Below are 9,292 nucleotides of genomic sequence, written 5' to 3'. Positions count from 1 at the left end.
TTTGTTTGAAAGTGGTTGTTTAGAGTCATTTATGTCACAAATTAACAGAACAAATATAAAGAAGTCCTCATAGGAACTACCACAAATGTACAAAAAACATTACAGAAAGCGGTATGGGAAAAACATAGCTACTGCAAACTATGGCCTATAGTTAGCAATAATGTTTTAATATTCTTTCATCAATAATAAAAAATTCAATGCACCAATACTATGGGCCAACAATACGGGGAATCAGGGTTTTTTACTCTGATTTTTGTCCTGGAGTAATAAAAATTTTCTAAAATTGATCATGGTGATTTATGCACAACTAAGTGATAATACCTTGAGCCAGTGATTGTATCCTTTGAATGGTTTGTTTGGTTTGTGAATATATCTCATTAAAATTGAAAAAATAAAAGGAGGATAAAATTCAATCCCTTAGCTTCGATTGACCTTTTTGCATATGTTCTTGGATCAAAATTAGATTAATGCACGTTAATTTACATTGTAATGACTCATTGACAAGATCTTTTTATGTCCATTATTCTTTTTCTCAGGTGTAACAACAATCCCATCTACATCAATTAATTAATGTGTGGTGATATTCTTTCCATAAATATGTTAATATAATTTATAGTATAATACACACAATATAAATCCAAAATTGAGAAATGCATAAAGAAACTTAAAAAAAATTATAATGTGGGTGGGCCACAGTGGCTCAGCAGGCAAGAATGCTTGCCTGCCATGCCAGAGAAGCCGGGTTCAATTCCTGATGCCTGCCCATGTTAAAAAAAATAATTTAAAAATGTATAATGAATTTGACCATCACTGCCCTGCTGAACTGATGACTTATGTGAATTTATTCAAAGAAATTTCTTTTTCAGAATATGTTTTGCAAATATACACAAATGTGGAAAATAAAGTACATGGAAATATCATATTAATTCTTTATTGCCTTTATTTTCATCTGATATTTTAATTATGTAATCAGTAAAATATTCATTTCCATTTCTTTATTTGTCAAGTGGCTATTGCTCAATAGGCAGTCAGTGTGTTGAAATGGGAAGAGACACATTCCCCTAAGGCAATTCAAGAAAATTTTATTGCATTTAGTAATTGCTATTTATTATCTTCTACGGCAGTTATATGGAATTTCAAGGTATTATGTGTTTTGATATTTTTATTTGAAGCATGTAGGCAGAAAATAAAAATTTTGGAATAGGTCTTATACACCTTGGTCTTTTCCAACACGGCTGAATGAACATCTTTCTCTTTCTTGCTATTGTCATCCTCTTTTCAGTTGTGCTGATAGGAAATATCATTTCTAAATATTCTACTCATTTGAATGAAAATGATACTCCACACTTCAACACACTTTCTATTCAGTCATCTCTCCTGCATTCATATGATATACATCTCCACCATTGTGCTTGTTCTAGTTTGCTAGCTGCCAGAGTGCAACACACCACAGACAGATTGGCTTTTAATAAAAGAGGATTTACTTTGTTAGTTCTTCAGAGGAAAGGCAGCTAGCTTTCAACTGAGGTTCTGTCTTATGCATGATGGCACACGGTGATCTGTGCTGGCCTTCTCTCCAGGCCTCTGGGTTCCAACAACTCTCCCTGGAGTGATTTTTTTCTGCATCTGCAAAGGCCTGGGTTGAGCTGCAAGTGCTGAGATGAGGTATGCTGAGCTGCTTGGGCTGTGCTATGTTGAGCTCTCTCATCTGGAAAGGCACATGGTGAACATGGTCAGGGTTCCTCTCTCATCTGGAAGGGCACATGGCAAACAAGGTGTCATCTGCTAGCTTCTTCTCCTGGCTTCCTGCTTCATGAAGCTCCCCAGGAAGACATTTTCTTTCTTCATCTTGAAAGTCTGCTGGCTGGTGGACTCTGTTTCTCATGGCTATGTCATTCTGCTCTGCTCTCTCTGAATCTCCTTCATTCTCCAAAATGCATCCTCTTTTATAGGACTTCAGAAACTAATCAAGACCCACGCAAATGGGTGGAGACACACCTCAACCTAATCCATCTTAACAACCACGCTTGATTAAATCACATCTGCAGGGAGATCTAATTAGAGTTCAAACTTAAAATACTGAATAGGGATTAGAAGAAACAGCTGCTTTTACAAAATGGGATTAGGATTAAAACATGGTATTTCTAATGTCCATATTCATTTCTAACAGGCACAGTGATCAAGATGACAATGAACTTTCTTTCATATATTAGGATCATTATTGTCATATTCAAATATCTCGGTTTATGGCCCTTTGTGGACCCAAAACTCTCCTTCTTTTCTTATCTTATGATCATATTCACCAATATGTCACTCTTCATGTTATCATGTACTAATTAGCAAAATGAATTGTTTGTCCATGGACATATAAACATGGGTCAGTGGTTCCATCAATTCTTTTTTTTTTTTTGATTTGTCTTTTTATTTTATTTAAGAAGTTTTTTTTAAAATTTTTTATTAATCAAAAAAAGAAAAGAAATTAACACAACATTTAGAAATCATTCCATTCTACACATGCACTCAGTAATTCTTAGTATCATCACAGATGTATGATCATCATTTCTTAGTACACTTGCATCGATTTAGGAAAAGAACTAGCAAAACAGCAGAAAAAGATATAGAATGTTAATATAAAGAAGAGAATTAAAATAATAATACTAATAAAAATATATATATATAAAAAGGAAAAAGAAAAAAACAAAAACAAAAGATACAAACACACAAACAAACAAACAAAAAAACATATTTCAGGTGCAGCTTCATTCAGTGTTCCAACCTAGTTACATTACACTTAGGTATTATTGTGCTGTCCATTTTTGAGTTTTGTATCTAGTCCTGTTGCACAGTCTGCATCCCTTCAGCTCCAATTACCCATTATCTTACCCTGTTTCTAACTCCTGCTGGTCTCTGTTACCAATGATATATTCCAAGCTGATTCTCGAATGTCGGTTCACATCAGTGGGACCATACGTATTTGTCCTTTAGTTTTGGCCTAGGCTCACTCAGCATAATGTTCTCTAGGTCCATCCATGTTATTACATGCTTCATAAGTTTAGTCTGTCTTAAAGCTGCATAATATTCCATCATAGGTATACGCCACAGTTTGTTTAGCCACTCTTCTGTTGATGGACATTTTGGCTGTTTCCATCTCTTTGCAATTGTAGATAATGCTGCTATAAACACTGGTGTGCAAATGTCCGTCTGTGTCTTTGCCCTTAAGTCCTTCGAGTAGACACCTAGCAGTGGTATTGCTGGGTCGTAATCCATTCTGCCATTCTATGTCTTTTGATTGGGAAATTCAGTCCATTAACTTTTAGTGTTATTACTGTTTGGATAATATTTTCCTCTACCATTTTGGCTTTTGTATTATATATATCATATCTGATTTTCCTTCTTTCTACACTTTACTCCATACCTCTCTCTTCTGTCTTTTCGTATCTGACTCTAGTGCTCCCTTTAGTATTTCTTGCAGAGCTGGTCTCTTGGTCACAAATTCTCTCAGTGACTTTTTGTCTATAAATGTTTTAATTTCTCCTTCATTTTTGAAGGACAATTTTGCTGGATATAGGAGTCTTGGTTGGCAGTTTTTCTCTTTTAGTAATTTAAATATATCATCCCACTGTCTTCTAGCTTCCATGGTTTCTGCTGAGAAATCTACACATAGTCTTATTGGGTTTCCCTTGTATGTGACAGATTGTTTTTCTCTTGCTGCTTTCAAGATCCTCTCTTTCTCTTTGACCTCTGACATTCTAACTAGTAAATGTCTTGGAGAATGCCTATTTGGGTCTATTTTCTTTGGGGTGCGCTGCACTTCTTGGATCTGTAATTTTAGGTCTTTCATAAGAGTTGGGAAATTTTCAGTGATAATTTCTTCCATTAGTCTTTCTCCTCCCTTTCCCTTCTCTTCTCCTTCTGGGACACCCACAACACGTATATTTGTGCGCTTCATATTGTCATTCAGTTCCCTGATTCCCTGCTCAAATTTTTCCATTCTTTTCCCTATAGTTTCTGTTTCTTTTTGGAATTCAGATGTTCCATCCTCCAGTTCACTAATTGTAGCTTCTGTCTCTTTAGATCTACCATTGTAGGTATCCATTGTTTTTTCCATTTTTTCTTCTTTGTCCTTCACTCCCATAAGTTCTGTGATTTGTTTTTTCAGATTTTCTATTTCTTCTTTTTGTTCAGCCCATGTCTTCTTCATGTCCTCCCTCAATTTATTGATCTGGTTTTTGAAGAGTTTTTCCATTTCTGTTCGTATATTCAGCATTAGTTGTCTCAGCTCCTGTATCTCATTTGAACTATTGGTTTGTTCCTTTGACTGGGCCATATCTTCAATTTTCCGAGCATCATCCATTATTTTCTGCTGGTGTCTGGGCATTTGATCAGATTTCCCTGGGTGTGGGACCCAGCTGGTTGAAAGGTTTTTCTGTGAAATCTCTGGGCTCTGTTTTTCTTTTCCTGCCCAGTAGGTGGCGCTTGTGGCGGTCGTCTGTTGGCCCGGGAAACCACACGTGGAGGCAGGGGTTGCTGGCTGCCGTGGCTTGGGGGAGAGCCGGTCCAAATTGCCCAGCTGGCCTTAGACGCCAAGCGTGACGGGAGGGCCCCGCTATCCAACGTTCCCAGTCAGACCGGGGAGCCACGTGCGTGGAGGAGACCCCAGTCGCCAGCCGCCCCGGCCGGGAAAATGTGCGCCCCTCGGGTATCTCACCGCAGCGGATTCTCCCTGCCCTTTCAGCCATTCCAGAATGGGGTACGCTGTCTTTTTGGTCTCTGTCGTGACTCCGGGAGCTGTTTCGTATTGTTTCTGTTTCTTTAGTTGCTTTTCTGGAGGAGGAACTAAGACCCGCGCATCTTACTAAGCCGCCATCTTCTCCGGAAGTGCTATTTAAGAAGTTTTGATACCTTGGTTCAAGGAGGCCGATGAAGTTCAGGGTTTCTCTCTCATGTGAGAAGGCACATGGCAAATGCAGTCAGGGCCTCTCTCTCAGCTGGAAGGGCACATGGCAAACAGGGTGTCATCTGCTAGCTTTCTCTCCTGGCTTCCTGTTTCAAGAAGCTCCCCGGGAGGTGTTTTCTTTCTTCATCTCCAAAGGTTGCTGGCTGGTGGACTCTGCTTCATGTTGCTGCAGCATTCTCTATTCTCTCTGAATCTCTCCATCAACTCTTTAATACAGAGTTTTTATGTATTTTAACTTGTATTTTTTCACAGCTCATTAACCATTTTTCTCCATAAAGCTCTTTTTCAGTGGCCTTTTTTTTATGCTGCTTGATTCATGGACATTCTACTTTCATCTTTCCGTGTATTGACTATGGAGTTCCAGATGAACTACATTAAAGGATAGAAAAGACTATTTCAACTTGTTTCCCCCACTTGCTCTAGCAAGTCTATTCTGTGGGAATATTCTCTCCACCTATAGGAGGGCAAATTCCTTACACTTCACCAGGACACAGAATTCTACACAATTGTTACACCTATTCCAAACTAATGTATCTAAACCTTGAGGAATCAGAAGGTCAAGTGGCCTATGAGAAAATTCTGAGTCAATGAAATTTGCACAAATGTAACATTAAGAACCCCATATTTATTTAGATGGTTACACAGATCTTGACCAACCTATTGCCTTTAAAGAAGTGACTTCATAGGGGCCTTCCCTGCTTTGCCAGGAGAAGAGTTCCAAAAGAATGTACCATGATGAAAGGGTTTTTGCTGAACATCTGTTTGTAAGAAGTTTACATGTTTGGCTCATCACTCTTCACAGCACTATCTCAGAGGAAGTCAGGATTGAAAATAAAATTGTCTAGGAAGAATCTTCGGAAGATCATTTTTTCTGAGGCCTTCTACCCATTTAAGCTTCCCTCAAGACCAACATGGCTTTGGGGAATTTTTATTAAAAGGGCCACCAGTCTGGACTAAAAGGTGTAAAGATAGAAGCAAGAAAAGAACAAGTTACTTTAAGGCAGAACCATAGATGGAAGCAGAGATCTCAGGGATTTCTTAAGTCCAAAAGGGAGGACCTACTACCCTGTTGCTCAGGGGGTGTGGGACCTGTGATTCAGTTGTATGGAGACCTTGGCTATAAAAAAATGTATTTCTAGAAACCATTACCCTTCAGCCCACTTGACATGGAATTTGTTTGGGGCAAATTATTGTTTATGAGTCAGCCTATTCTGTTGCATTATAATAGCACTTATATTAAACTAAGAAAAAAGCCAGTCATGATGCTTTCAGTAATAGGTCCTAAGTCAAATAGAACTTTACTATGAAGTTTTTGTTAGTCTGGCAAGGAAGTTGACTGTGTTTTATATTTGACATAGCAATTTTTCCAAAGGCTTCATATTTTTATAATTTTCTTATTTTTGTCTCTCATGTTGTTTATGGGTCACCTAAGAACTTCTGAGATATTTCAATGGTATTTCAATAGTAATCTACTGTCACAATAACAAAGGCCTGTTGCTTAGGTTTTATGAGTAGAAGAGGGGAAATATTCTACAATTTTGTTACTAAATCTCAATCTTCACAATTGTTTAGATTTTTTTTCCTTAAAATATACTAAGACAGTGGCTGTGGAAGTGAGTAAAAACCATTTCACTATGTAGTATAAGTCTATGAGAAACTTTTAATTTTTTCAAATTATTTTATTGTGTTCTAAATATGGCTAACATGGGCATATAGCTATCTCAACTTGTTAACCACAATATATAGTCGTTATCCACAATAGCTATATTTTATTGGCAATATGTTTGGCTTGAATTTCCTTACACTTTAATAAGAAATATGTACTCCTTTGGGAGAGCACAGAGATCTCTATTCTTACCTAGTGCCTATCCTCCAGGGCAAAAGTTTGCACCAGTTCTCTGGAGATGAGAATGGAGGTGGAGACAACTAATTTCAGTGTGTCAACATTGCTTTGTGATATGGATGCTGCACAAGAGTGGTAGGACCTTGTCTTCTGAGCTCTTTTCTGCCAGTATGGAATAGTAAACTACAAACAAGTAAAGGCAAAAAAGATCTAGGATTTCAGTCTTCTTGGCCTTAGGTAGAGTGTTCACCTTTTTGGTGGAAGAAAAGAGACCTTGCTATGTTCACTGTTCTTGAGTGGAATAGAAATTTTGCAACATGGAGTTTGGGTGAGATGGGATATGCTGCTGACCTGCCCTACCTGAGGAAAAGTATTGCCATACTTGAGATCTGCTGATGAGAGGGCTCCATCTTCTTGGCCACAAAAACCTTGAGTAGAGAATTTTAAATCAAAGGTAAGCTTTGGGGGGGTTTCATGCACATATTCTAAACTTTTGATGTTATTAATACTATTTAATAAATACCTTGAATAAATACTTCCCTATTTCCTTATATCAATAACAACATTTTCAGGCCCTTTAAATATTTGAATACTTTTATAGTATTAATTTTCATTAAACAAATAAAGAGATGATGATGATGCATGTTAGAAGTCATTGATTTTACACTTTATATGGATTGTATAGTTTGTGAATTTATCTTAATAAACTGCTTTAAAAATTTATGTATGGCATTGTAGCATGCATGTATGGATGGATGCATGGAATTATTATTTGTGTGGTAAAGTAAAAACAACATAGAAGAGTAAAACAATATATATTACATATAGAGACAAATTATTAAAGAGTAATGTCAAAAATAGATTAATATAATAAAGTACCAAATTTAGGAAATATTCCTGCATTCAGATTTTTTGAAAAATCATTTTTAAAAAAATCATCAGACTAAATGAGAGATAGACTTTTCAGTTCATCATATTGGAACAATTATAAACCATTTGAATAAAATATCAAATAATACTTTGCATTATTTAATGGAAGCAACTGTTGATAATTTTTTATCTAAGACAAAATATCAAATTTAATATTTCTAAATGTCAATGTAGGAGAATATCTTTATGATCCCTGTATAGAATACAGCTTCATAAACAAGACAAAAATATTATTCTTAAAAAAATCTTTGAGAAATGTTACTTAATAAAATTTAAAAATTCTATTCCTTGAAAGACATAAATTAAAAATGAAAGGCAAATCATGGATTAAAATAATGTATTTTCACATATACATATTAATGAATTCTTAAAACTAAAATATGTAAAACAGTAATCCAACAAATAATTAAGAAAGCCCAAAATCATTTATAAAACTCAGGAAGTGACTTGAAAAAGGAGATATAAAAATATGCAATTACAGGGTGATGCAACGGTGGCTCAGAGGTAAAATTTTTGCCTGCCATGTCACAGATCTGAGTTCAATTCCTGGAGCCTCCACATGCAGAAAAATATGTATGTAAATACATGCAAATTTTCTAAACTGTAAGAGATACAGAGAAATAATTGCCATTTTAATCCACCAAAAAGCCAACTATGATTCAAGTTGACTCTAACAAGGTTGGACATTGATGATTTTTAAATAGATGCCAGTAAAAAGAGAGTCAAGTTAAAGAATATTTTACAAGTATATGGGCATGTCTAATATTTTCAATTTAATTTATTGATTTTATGAAATTCTACCTGCTTTTTTGTGTGAAAATTGACAATGAATTGATCTGATGGGCAAACATGGAAGCAATGATGAAAAATTATCTAAGATATCCCTTAAGAGAACAATGATGGCATATAGTTTCTAACTCTAGTAATTGTGATGATTTCTACATGTAAAACTGATGTAAAGTGGTATATAGATAGGATAAACAAAACTGAAACAGAAACATTTATATGCAACTATTGGTTTTACAATTAAGGCATTGCATAACAGACAGTTAATGTGCTATATTTCCAATAAAGTCTATAGAATTTCCAAGAAAAAAATAAATAAACTTGATGTCAAACACACCCCAAATACAAAAATGAAGTCAAGGTTTGTTATAGAACAAAATATCAAGGCAATATTTCAAAAAAAGCAGAGGATAATATATTCTTCAATGCTGAATTATCTGACAAGAAATAAAAACAAAAAACATAAAGAAAATGTCTGATAAATATGACTACATATGAATACAGATAACTTTTAAAAAATGTAATTGGGTAGGTGAGGATCCAGTCCCAAGAGGTGCAATACTTTATTCACATATGCAATTGTAAAAGGATTTGTATATAGATAGTATAAACAACTTCTAAAAATAATGAAAAAATATTTGATATATTAATATTTAAAATAACAGAAAAATAAAGCAAATATTGAAATGATAAATGCAATTTCTTATAAAACACAAATATTTGAAAAATCTCATTATTTATCAAGGATATAAAAAGTGAAGCCAAAAGACATTAAG

Source organism: Tamandua tetradactyla, chromosome 4, assembly GCF_023851605.1.
Source record: "Tamandua tetradactyla isolate mTamTet1 chromosome 4, mTamTet1.pri, whole genome shotgun sequence".
Lineage (NCBI taxonomy): Eukaryota > Metazoa > Chordata > Mammalia > Pilosa > Myrmecophagidae > Tamandua > Tamandua tetradactyla.
The sequence above is the reverse complement of the archived record's forward strand: the minus strand, read 5'-3'. Positions refer to the sequence as shown.